We start from the raw sequence: 13,701 nt of genomic DNA, 5'->3' as shown, positions 1-13,701 counted from the left end.
CTTCCTGCTCTATCTGAAGAGAAATGCAAAAATATCCTTGAGTGAGGATAAAGAAAAAAATCTTTTTTATAACTGCATAATGTTCCATAGCATGAGCATATTTTGTCCCCCTATAATGAACATTCAACTTATTTTTTTCAATAAAAAAATATTGTAACCAACATCTTGATAAACATGTCTTTAAGCACTTAAAATAGATTCTCAAAATTGAAAATTTCTAGGTCAGAATATATGTATACTTAATTATAGATAAGGTCAAATATCTTTCCCGAAATTCTGTAAAAATGCATGCTTCTAATAGCAATTTCTGAGCATCCATTTCCATAAATCCTTGTCAGCAAGGGATTTAATGTTCTCCTTAAATTTTGTCTATCTGATAAATGAAAAATTATACTTGTTACAATTTGCATTTCCCTGATTGCTAGTGAGGTTGACCATCTGTTCATGCATTTATTGGCCAATTGGATTTCCTCTACTATAAAAGGCCCATTTATATCCTTTATTCATTGTTTTTCTATTGGCCTGTTTATATTTTTCTTTATTGATTTATAGCAGCTCTTTTAGATATATTAACCCTTGGCTGGATTATATTCAACATACTTTTCCAGTTTAACTTTCAAAGCCCCACTTTTTCATGTTTGCTATGCAAGCATACTTTCAATTTTATGCAGAAAAATTCATATCCTGTGGCCACCTCTTTGTCTGAAGATTTTCCTTTAGTGATCTCATCTAGTCCTGTGGCTCTAAATATCATCTTTATACAGATGTCTCCAACTCTGTGTCTCTAGTCCTGACCTCTTCCTTGAGTTCTAGACCATTGTATGTAACTGTCTACTAAATATTTTCACTTGGAGATTGAATATGCATTTCAAACTTCACATGTCCAGATGGGAATTCTACAGTCTGTGCTGCACACCCCTGACAGTCCCTCTCCTTCTCAGTAGATGGCAGGCACCCTCATTCATTAATCGCTCAAGCCAAATTTTTAGACATCATTCTTCTTTCCTCTCTTTCCTTAATACCTTCCATTGAATCTTTAGCCAATTCTGTTACTCTAGCTCTAAAATATATTCTGTGTCTACCTGCTTTGCTCACATCTGTTGTTACCCTCCTAGCCCAAGGCACCATCAGCTGTTACCTGACTTAATGAGAGAGCCAAACTGGCATCTCTTCATCCATTTTTGTTCGATACTATTTGTTCTGCGAACATTAGAGAATTATTATATTTTTACAATAAAATCACAAAAAAATATTTTGTGCTTAAAACTTTCTGATGGCTTCCCACTGCACTTAAAATAAAAGTCAATCCCCTTACCAGACTGACTAAAAGATGTGGTCTTTGACTACCTCTTCTTTACCAATCTCCTTCTCACTCACCAAATTCTTGTTCACCACATTGGTTGGCTTTTAATTCTGTAATATGCCACAGTTTGCATTTGCACAAACTTTAGTCTTGCTAAAGTTTTTTTCTTCTTTCTGGAATGCCTTTGTCTAGATCTTTCTATGGTTTTCTCCTTATCATTTATATCTCAGCTCAGATGCCATCTGCACAGAATCTTCTGTGCCCCTACTATTCAAAGTAGCAGCCTATCCCCTGATTATTCTGTAACTTTCCAATATTGTTATCTTTTCAAAATGTATTACTCACTAAAATTATCCTATTATTTGCTTGGCCTCCATTACCAAGATGTGCACTGCATGAAAAGCCAGGGATGTGTTTGTCATACTCATTAGAGAATCGCTAGCATCTTGAATAGGTCTGATCACAGAGTAGGTGTTCAGTAAATATTTGTTAATGTCTACATTATCTTTCATGACTTCTGAATGTTTATCTTTTAAGAAGGATTCCTCAATGCATATGTTTTTATTTATATTCATGTATTTATTTTTACATTTCTATCCAACCCATCTACGATTCATTTTTATAAATGGAGCAAGGTGTACTACATTTTTCCAAGTGGAAAAACAATTATACCAGTATCATCATTACATGAATCATTTTAATGACATCTGTATCATATATATATATATATATATATATATATATATGGACCTATTTAAGTAATATGCATTTTATTGATTTATTTTTCTTTTCTTTGCAAATAACACATTTTATTTTAGTACAGGATAGTTAGAGAATGCTTTATTATCTGGTATGGGAAAGATTTGTTCAATTGTAATTATGATTTAAACCTATCATTTAAAAATAATTTTTAGCCCTGGTCGGTATGGTAAGTTGGTTGGAGTGTTGTCATTCCATATACCAGAGGTTGAGGATTCTATTTCTGGTCAGGGAACATACCCGGCTTGCAGGCTTGATCCTGGGTTGGGACATATACAGGAGGTAACTGATAAAAATTAATTTTTGTGATTTTTTTAAACCTAGAAATATTATTATTGATAATTATCAAAAATTATTGTCATTCCTTAGAATAATCAGACTGTGCTACTTTGATCTATTTTATAATGCAGCATGTTTTCAAATTTTCTAATTTAAAAAAAGTCCTATCAAGTGGACATTAGAAGCATGTCCACTTCATGTTCTCCTGGCTGATAATACATTCCTCTATTAATTATTTTGAAAAGATTGTGAGAACAGACAAACCATTATATCATTTTAGGTATTTCTTGCATTTTTGTAGGTAATGATGATCAGTATCATAGTATCATATCAAAATAAAATGACTCCAATGCACAAAACTTCACCTGGCATGTGTTTTTATTTCCTGATATAAAAAGACAATAAGGCCCTGGCCGGTTTGGCTCAGCGGTTAGAGCATCGGCCTGCGGTCCGGAGAGACCCGGGTTCGGTTCCCGCTAAAGGCATGTACTTTGGTTGCAGTTTGTCCCCGGCCCTGGTTGGTCGTGCGGGTGGCAGCCACTCGATGTGTCCCTTTCATGTCGATGTTTCTCTCTCTCTCTCTCTCTCTTCCTCTCTCTCCCTCCCACTCTATCTGTGCAAAAAATGGAAAAATGTCCTCGGGTGAGGATAAAAAAAAAAAAAAAAAGACAATAAGATATTTTATTCATTTAAATTTGATCTTCTTTATTGACTTTAGAGAGAGAGGAAGGTAGAGGGAAAGAGAGAGAGAAAAAACATCAATGAGAGAGAACATTGATGGCCACCTCCTGCATGCCCCCCACTGGGGATTTGGCCCACAACGTTGGCATTTGCCCTGACTGGGAATCGAACTGGTGACTTCTTGGTGCATGGGTCGACACTCAACCACTGAGCCACACAGGCCTGGCAACAATAAGAGATTTTAAAAGTCTATCAAGGGATGTTAAAATTTTAAAAAACAAAATAAGTTCATTAAAAACAAATCAGAATTATTTGGTCTGGAAAAGTAACCTCCTTTGATTAGGAGCAAATACTTGGAACAAAGGGTAAAATAAACCATGGGTGATAGTGTTTCAAGCAAATTTTTCCAAGGAAAACATTGTTTCCTGGTGGGACGTGTTTGCCTTTATAGCTCCTTAAAATTTCCTACATGTTGTTTCTAAAGGCGATATTTATGAAACTAGGAAATAACTTTGAATGAAACTGTGTCATTCGTGACCACCATCACCCATGGACGATGGTACTGATAGCTGTGTCACACCCACAAGGAAGTGTTGTTAGCAGAATGCTGCAGGAAACACGAGGGCTATTCACGCCTATGTAATCTCTTGGGTTTTATTAATAAAAAGTATTGCTTCAGTGAAGTCACTCTATAAATCCTTCAACAAGCATGTTGGGCAAGGGGAAAAAACAAGAATAACAAAAAAAACAAAAAAAAAACAGACCTCAAATGACTCTGATTGTGAAAACAGAGAGTCAGTCTATCTTGATCCAGGCCACTTCCTTTATATGGCAAGGATCCTTTTGTGCAGTGAGGGACAGAGACACTCTTAGGTTACTTCAGTTAACAAAGCTGTGTTTGAGGGGAGAAACTTACTCTGAGATTTTACAGGAAATAGCAAAGTCTGTGGGGAGTATCAGCAGCCTTGCTGACAGGCCCCACAGAGTACAGCACAGATAAGAGTCAACCCTCTAACTTCAACTGTAGTTAACTAATCCCCAAGAGAAGCACCTGACACTTCATTCCTCAGCCTTTAACTCTTATGGTTACTCAGCTATTCTTTCTTTTGTGCCCACCCCCACTTCCCTACTGACTCCACATTCTACTCTTGCCTCTATATTATGATACAGTTTTGTTCACGGTTCATGTTCATTGAAGTCTCTCTATGTGCCTCTCCTTTGGTGCAGTTTTACAAAATTTAGGTACCTTGTATGTTTGACATTTAAAGTCCCCCAAAAGGATAAGAGCTGATTATATATCCAGTCACCACTGAGTGTGAAGGATCCCCAAAGTTCAGCAGAACTCTTGGCTCAGATTCCCATTTCTGATCCCCTTAATCTGGATATGGGGAGACACCAGAATGGGGCACTGAGTCCCATTTATAAAGAAATGTCCAGAAGAGGGCTGAGGTCAGAGTACCTTTAGCGCATCTTCAAGTTCTTGCTAATGTGTCAGATAAATTGATGAATGCTGGAGTTGTGGGTACTGACTCACTTATCTTCTGTCTAGTTAAAAAGATTCCCAAAGGAATCAGTTATTTTTTGAAGTTTCTTTCATGATTTCTTGATTCAGTCTTCCATTTCTCTATGTCTTATTTTGGATTCCTGTAAAAGAGTCCCTGTTTTAGGAGACCAGGTAGTGGGTACTTTATAATTACCATAAATACTCAATAATGAGTTTTAAACTAAAAGCTTCACTGCATAGATTCCTGCCCTCCCCCAGGAGAGGACTGTTTCTAACATCTATGCCTGTAAAGCAGCATAAGAATGGTATTTGCCTGGCCTCAAATGGCATGTTTCAATTTGTTAGGTTGGCTTTCTATTTAAGCTTGGAGAAAGATCATTTGTCCAACCTTATATTTCTCAACACAGTTGCAAAGACTACATCACATAGTAGGTTTTTATAAACAATTTTCTAAAGACATAAGTAAATTAAGGAACATAAAATGAAATTTAACATAATGGAATATTATGCATCTATAAAAAAGAAGGCTGTCGTACCCTTTGAGACAGCATTGAGGAACCTGGAGAGTATTATGCCAGGCAAAATAAGACAGTCAGAGAAAGACAAGTATCACATGAGCTCACTTATATGTGGAATCTAATGAACAAAACAAACTGCTAAACAAAATACATCCAGAGACATGGCAACATGGCACAGACTGACTAATCTCAGAGGGAAGAGGGTGGGGTGGGAAGAGATTAACCAAATAATTTATATATATAACCCAGGGACACAGACAATAGTATGGTAAAGGCATGGGGGTGGGTAGTAAGGTGGGGTGGGGTGAATGAGGGAAATGGGGACATCTGTAGTACTTTCAACATTAAAAATAAATTTTAAAATTAAATTTTAATAAGTGAATTGGTATTAAGAAATTCTGTTTTGAAGGAGAGTCAAAGTAGAGGAAAATATTTGTGAATCAAGCAGAATGCATATTTCTCTCTCAGATATATATATATACACACACACATATATATTATACACACACACACACATATATGTGTGTATATATATGTGTGTGTGTGTATGTATACATATATATGTATATATAGCAAAGCCTAAAGCAACTTTGTCTTACTGCATATTGAGACATAATATCATATTTTTATATACTTCAAAGTTCTTATCATAATTTATATTTAAAGAGATTTTGCTTCATCAGCTCATATCATGATGATCAGTAGAATCATTAATAGGGAAAACTAAATACTCCATCAATTTTTGACATCAGAGGTTTGTGAAATTCTAATTTCTTTAAGCTCATTCTATTTTGTGTTCTTTCCCTTATTTAAAAATAAAACAAAACATACAACTGAAAAGAATGATTTGTGAAGCACAGAGAAATAATGTTCTATAGAATATACTTTAAATCTGTGACAGGTGAGACCCAGCTACCAGGCAGTGAACAGTTGATATGAAGTTCTTTGGAGCTTTAGTTATTTTCTCTCTTGTATGCAGTTTATTCCACTCAGTTTTAATAAAGTTAAGCATAGTTTCATTCATCTAGTTCTACTAAGTTTAAAGTCCCAGGTAATTCTCACACCTTCTTTTTCTTCCTGTCTGCCAAGTCAGATATAATAAAAAGAAACATTAAAAAAATAAAGCTTCATGCCTCATATACCTTTGCATTATCTCATTTGATAATTATTCAGGAAAGTTGAAGGCTCAGACCCTGTGTTTCAATTACGGGACCATCATCCAAAAGACTCTAACATTTCTCAATACTTAAACTATGTCAGGAGCTATGCTTGCTTACAGAAACGGAACAGGGTTCCCCAAGGGTTCCTCCGCAAGGGGAGGAGGGCCTAGTGCAAAGACCAAGGTGTCAAGTGCAAAAGCCAAGATGGCGATGGGGCATTGTGAGCAAAAAGGACCATGTGCAAAAGGGTCAAGTGCAACAGAATAACCATGCAAGCCTAAAGGCATTTAATCACGCCAGCCCACAACCTATAAAACACAAAAGCCTCCTCCCCAGTGGGGAGAAGGTGACACTAGAGCATGAACTCACCCTTCTCCATTCCTTGATCAAAGAATAAAGTTTCTGCTCTGCTTTACCAACACAGGCTTGGAAAATGAAACTAGACCACTTTATTACACTGTATACAATAATTTTAAAATAGATTAAAGATTTTAAATTTTAGACTTGAAACCATAAAACTACCAAAACAAAACATAGGCAGTAAAATCTCAGATATTTCTCATAGCAATGTTTTTCTAATGTATCTCCTGAGGCAAAAGAAACACACACAAAAATTAAACAAAATGGGACTATATCAAACTAAAAGGTTTTGGCACAACAAAGGAAGCCATCAACAAAAAGTAAGACAATTTTTTAGAATGAGAGAAGATATTCACCAATGATATATCCGACAAGGGGTTAATGTCCAAAATATATAGAGAACCGATACAGCTTAACACCAAAAAGAAAAAAAAAATCTGATTTAAAAAATGAATAGAAGACATGAATAGACATTCCTCCCAAGAAGACATACAGATGGCCAAAAGACATGGAAAGATGTTCAACACCAGTAATCATCAGGGAAATGCAAAAAAACCCCACAAAGAGATGTTACCTCCCAACTGTCAGAACGGCTGTCATCAGTAAATCAACAAACGAATGCTGGTGAGAAGGTAGAGAGGAGGATCCTCATGTACTGTTGGTGGGGCTGTAAATTTGTGCAGCCTCTATGAACAATGGTACAGAGGTTCCTCAAAAAAAAAGAAAGAAAAATGAGACTACCATATGATCCAGCTATTTTACTTTTGGGTATTTATCTGAATAAGTCCAAAACATGAATTTAAAATATATAAGCACCCTTATGTTCATTGCAGCTTTAGCCAAGATATGGAATCAACCTAAGTATCTATCGATAGATGAATGGGTAAATAAATGGTATATATATAATGCAATTACTCAGTCATAAAAATGAATGAAATCTTTCCACTTATGACATCATAGATGGACCTAGAGTGTATTATGTTAAATGAAATAAGTCAGAGAGAGAAAGATAAATACAATATAATTTCACTTATATGTGGAATCTAAAAAAACAAAATAAACAAATTAGAAACAAATTCAAAGATACAGAGAATAAATTGATGGTTGCCAGATGGGAGGGGAATTGGGAGGATAGGTGAACAAGGTGAAGGGATTAAGAAGTAGAAATTGGTGTAATAAAAATAGTCACAAGGATGTAAAATACAGCATAGGGAATATAGTCCATAACACTGTAATAGCTATTATGGTGCCAGGTGGGTACTTACCTTATTGGGGAGATCACTTTGTAAGTTATATAAATGTATAATCACTATGTTTTACACCTGAAACTAATATAATATGTAGTATCAACTGTAATTTAAAAATTAAATAAAACGTTGCTTTCTAAAACAATTTCTCTTTCTATCACTGGCTATTAATAATGGAATAGAAATCTTTGATTCAAAATGAAATAAAATTACAACCGTTTTAGGTTTTCTGGGGAACCTTAAGGTATTTCTTCCAATGGGTACACATCTTTGCTTACGTATCAGAAAGGAAGATTAAAGTAGATAATAAGTAACTGTCTGGTTTACAAACTGGGTAAAGAGCCAAAGTGCTTTCTTGTGTATCTGGAAATGCAAATATCACTGTATATTTTTAAGCATTAAAAAAATTCCATTGTTGAGAATATAACGAGGCTACTAATGCTAAAATTGTATTAAATCACATTCTAACTTGAAACTGGAAATCCCTGTGGCCTCCTTTGTATAATTTACCACCATGAAATAGTAAGAATTCCAAGATGTTAAACCAGATTATGTAATATGCATAACTTCTGATTCTGATATAGTCCATAGGAAGTTGGAAATCTGTTTCACATTCTTGCCTTGAAATTATCTATAAAAGTCAGTCAATGCTACATTATTACTTGTGAGTACATTGGATGCATTTACAATAATAACTGACCTTTGGGTATCCAAAAAGAAATTTTGTAAATGTAATTCAGAAGAGCAACAGTTCAAATAACCTTTGAGACCTTTAGGGTTGATACTTGCTGCTTCTGGAATAAGTACATTCTTCAAAGACTATTGGCTTTTGATAAATGATTCATTCTTCAATCACAAGAGCCAAAAATCCCCATCTGCCACTTAGATATTTTTGCAACAGCCTGGATATAACAAAGAATGTGGACACTTGTTTTGCCCATGCAGTTAATAAGCGCACCCTATTTTCTAATAAAGACTGTCTGTCTTATAGATAGCGAACAAATTTGGTTACAAAAATATATACATGACAGTTTGAACTGTTAAACACAAATGCACTTTTCTTAAAATAACCAGTAAAGTAGCAGTGCTTCTAAGGGCAACAGCTGGTGGGTGGAAATATTAGAAACAACACACTTTTTGTAGTCAGTCAGAACTGGGTGTAAACAAGATACCTAGCCCTCACTTCCCTGAAGAATTGGCTAAGGAGACAAGTGTTATTGCAGCTCACAGCAATGTCAAGAAAAGAGAAAAGCTGGGTTCAAAGTCACTGCCAGTCACTCAGATTCCTGCCAGTCACTGGAGACACACTATGGTCACGGCCTTAAGTAGGAGCTGAAACACCAATATATAAGCAGAAGATGTTAGACAAAGGAGTGTCAGGGCCTAGGTAGGATTGGTAAGTGCAGGACTTTTTTACAGGGTTTACATTAATTGTTTTATTCCTTAACGTAGTCTAATGAAGCAGGTCTGCCGGTTAAAGATTTTGAGAACCCTAGCCAAAGCCCCAGAGTGGGCTTCTGTGCTTGCCAAGGACCCGAAGTAGGACTCTCCTATAGTTATCTCAGTATTCAGTTCACACCTGTGTCAAACTGCTTGCTCTTATCTTTCTCAGGGGAAGACCAATGCTTTTAATGTAAAGTAAATACTGGCCGTAAGACTTAAATTCTCTCAGTTCTTCTATTCCTGTAACTAATAAGGATGCACCTTCCCAGATATTGATTTCTCCACAGTTTTCTTTCACCTGCCAGTGGTCAGTCCCTCTGACCATGTTCTGGAACTGAACTCACCACCTGTCCCAGGAATCATGCATCTGGAGCCCCCTGCTCCTGCACAGTCCATAGCTCCCATTTTCCTAGCTCTTCTGTAAGCACAATAGCTTATTCCAATAAAAAATAAACATAGCCCTGGCCAGTTTTGCTCAGTGGTTAGAGCATCGACCTGTGGTACAGAGAGACCCGGGTTCGGTTCCCGCTAAGGGCATGTACTTCGGTTGCAGTTTGTCCCCAGCCCAGGTTGGTCGTGTGGGTGGCAGCCACTTGATGTGTCCCTTTCACATTGATGTTTCTCTCTCTCTCTCTCTCTCTCTCTCTCTCTTCCTCTCTATCCCTCCCACTCTATCTGTACAAAAAATGGAAAAATATCCTCGGGTGAGGATAAAAAAAATAATAATAATAAAAAAAATAAACATAAATGTCACAAAAGGAAAACTGATAAACTGATCTCATAAAAAATGCTTGCTCCACAAAACACCCTGGTAAGAATACAAAAAAGAAAAGCTTAAAATTGGGACCAATTATTTGTAAACCACATGTCTAACAAAAGGACTATTATCTAGAATATATAAATAACTTTCTAAACCAAGAATAAAGTAGACACTCTAATGAGAAAATGGGTCTGGCTATAAAACATAAAGTGACACAGAGGAAAAGCTTGATGTTATCACTGTGAATGCAGATGATTCTATAAGATTATAATAATTTAAGAGTAGATAATAAATATGGAAGACAGAACATAATTTAATTTTATGGCAATTTGTTTGCTAGGTTGGAGGACAAATAAATATGATCAAGACAATTCAAATTTATATTAGAAATTAAAATGAAGGAAAAAGAGAAATTGCAGATGAATATGGCCCACTGTGTTCCAGGACATTTAATGACATTTTAAACTCAAAGATGAAGAGAGTCTTCTTGAATTATCTAGACACATAAAGCGAGTTACACAGAAGTTGGAAACATCGGGTTACACTCTTTCTCAACAGTGATGTACAAGACCAATGAAAACAGAGCAATGTCTACAAAGTTCTGAAAATGAAACAGTTTGACCCAAGAATGGTATTCCCAGCTGAATCCTAAGAGCATCTCACCTGAAGCATGGCCTTCACCTCCTCCACTTGCTTTAGCAGGGTTTTGCACTCCACGGCAGAGAATACTACGGGCCTGCTCAGCATTCACAGGTCTTATGGGCAACTCAGAAATGTGGAAAAGATAGCACCCCTGGGTTAACCTTCAGCTGTTTGGTGATGGGAGCAGAAACAAAAGTCCATGTTTTTTTTTATTCTGAAACATATTCTAAACAGCTTCATAGATAGTCCCCGGGGAACAACCCTGGTGGCCTACAGTGGTGACTAATCTTCCATCTCTGTTTTAGTCTTGGAAGCCGTCCATTCCCTGGATTGCCAGTCAAAATACACTGCTTCACATTGTAAAGTGTATGATTGTCTAGAATTGCTTTGCTGTACAATTGACACTAATATAATATAATGTTCAATGTAGTCCAGCTGGTGTGGCTCAGTGGCTGCGCATCGACCCATGCACGAAGAGGTCGCAGGTTTGATTCCTGGTCAGGGCACATGCCCAGGTTGTGGGCCCAATCCCCAGTGGGGGGCATGCAAGGGGAGGCCAATCGATGTCCTATCTCATTGATGTTTCTATATCTTTCTCCCTCTCACTTCCTCTCTCAGTAAAATCAATAAAGAAAAAAAAAATTTTTTAAAGGGCTTCCCTTTCTTAAAAAAACAAAGCAAAAAAACTCCAATGTAAACTAATTGAAAAAATAAATAAATAAATAAAAGAAAGAAAAGTAAACCGCTTCAAGCAAGTTCTTTTTCTCCAGTTCTGCTTTCCAGAGGGAACTCGGGCTAAGACACTTCATATCTGTCAAGTGTCACATAAGGGACAAAACAAACACACAAGATGATATTCTGGAACTCAATTATTCACTAGTTATATAGTGCTAAAAACTCTGTTGCCGATGCCAGGTGCGTAGTGTGAATCCATGGCATTCTACAGATTCATGACAATGAAGAGGTAAGCAGAGATGACATCCAGATGAGAGTGAAGCATTGGCCTATGTGGGAGCAGTGCCCTTGAATGTTATGAGGTCAAGGATAAATATAAGGACTCTGGAGTTACCTACCTTAATGCTTTGACAGCCTTCAGAAAATAAAATGACAGGCTTACGTCAGGCAATTTCACCCCAAAGCATGCTGTGGAATTGAGGAGCCCTCAGGACTTAAGTATAAGGTAGTAGAACCTCAGATGTATAAAATATGAGACTGGGTGCATAAGAAAATAGTGGGACCTTGATATTTGGATAAACAAACCTAATGTTCTTAAACCTCTCCTCTCCAGACATCCCCATACATTGTGGGGTATTAGAAACAGCTCCCTGCTCATCTTGATAGGCAAGTGGCTTCATACTGTTTAGAGACACTACAAAGACCTCATGTGAGGAGGGGGTCATGCAAAATGAAACATATTCTCATCACCATCCTCCTTTGTGCCCCCTCTGTTTTCATTGCAGGTCAGTAACTATAGCACAACTCAAACATGGGATGTGTTTTCTGCTCTGAGAGAAAATAGCATCTACTCATAAAACATTTCTAAGATTTGGCTTATGTGTAGTGGCAGAAGCAAGCAAAGGAGATTTTGAGGATGTTGGACTGGTATTATAGTATGCCTAGAAAGGGGAGGACGTCTTGACATATTAGCACTATTCTGTACATAGAATGTGTCCTGGCAAGGAGATGTGGAACTGCCCTTGATCATATTAGCTGACTACTGCTTGTAACCGACTGCCGCAGACGGAGCAGCACCAGGCTTCTGTTACCCCAGCTTCGGTGGGTCAGGAGTCTGGGCTTGTCTGGTTCCTCTGCTGCAGGTCTCAGGGGCTGTAATCAAGGTATTGACTTGGGCTGCAAATGCATCTCAAGGTTTGACTGGAGAAGGATCTTCTTCTAAGCTTATGAGATAGTTGGCAGAATTCACATCCTTATGGCCTACAGGGTTGTGGGCCTGTTTTGTTGTTGTTTTTATTGTTGTTGGCTGTCCTCCGGCAACTGCCCTGTTTCTTGACATATGTCTCTTTGTAGGGCAGCTCACTACCTAGCTGCTTACTTTATTTAAGCCAGCAAGGGAACAAGAGTATCTCCTAGCAGGAGGGGTTACAGTGCCATGAAACGTGGTAATAGAAATGTAATCAAAGCCATAATATATTGATCAGAAGGAAAATGGTAGTTTCTTCCCACACTCCAGTGGAAGGGATTGTACAAGAGCAAGAGGAATAGGGGGTGCGGGCATTTGGGGGCTGTCTTAGCATGTGTCGGTCACATTAATACACTGATAGGAGGACCCTTGAAGCTTGCTCAGTGACCTCAGGTAAATGAGGAGCTGCTGAAACTCAGACTAGTATTGATGAACAATTCAGAAGACTTGGGAAGATGGGAATGTTAGAATGAATGTAATATGTGGGATTGGAGATCCCACCACAATGACTGTGCTCGACAGAGAAACGCTGCTCGCTACGGCGGTAAAAGAGGAGCTATTTCTCTGTACACAGAGTTGGCCAAAGGAGGTGTTTCCTGTGGAACCAGGCTCTCCAGTATCAAGGGGCACAACAGGACCCTGGCATGGCAAAGCCAGACAGCAGCACTCAACAGGGAGAAGCAAGGTGGATGTAACTTCTATCGAGGGCAACAAGACTTCTACTTATATTTTATATACCAGAAAAGGGCATATAAGTCTATGACAGATTTTTTCCCATATGTGCATATGTATTTTTCTTTGCATCTGATTTAGGAAGTAGTCACACATCAAAAGTAGACTGAAACAATAGGATTGAACACCATTTGGGAACAGTTGGGGTATGAGATATTGGATATGGATTTAGAGTGATTCTGACCTGAGCATGTTGCTGAAACTTGTTAAATCTCAAGTTTGTGGCCTGTGAAATGTTTCTCTTGGGCTGCACATTATTTTAGGACCTGGTAGTAACACCATGCTGCAGATTTGCGGGATCCCTGATATGCCAGTGCACCAATGGAGGACACAGAGACGGAGAAATTAAAGAATATTTAATAACCTTTCTGGTGATGTCCTGGAGAAGAAAG

Source organism: Molossus molossus, unplaced genomic scaffold (genome assembly GCF_014108415.1).
Source record: "Molossus molossus isolate mMolMol1 unplaced genomic scaffold, mMolMol1.p scaffold_m16_p_3, whole genome shotgun sequence".
NCBI lineage: Eukaryota > Metazoa > Chordata > Mammalia > Chiroptera > Molossidae > Molossus > Molossus molossus.
This window is presented reverse-complemented; position numbering follows the sequence as displayed.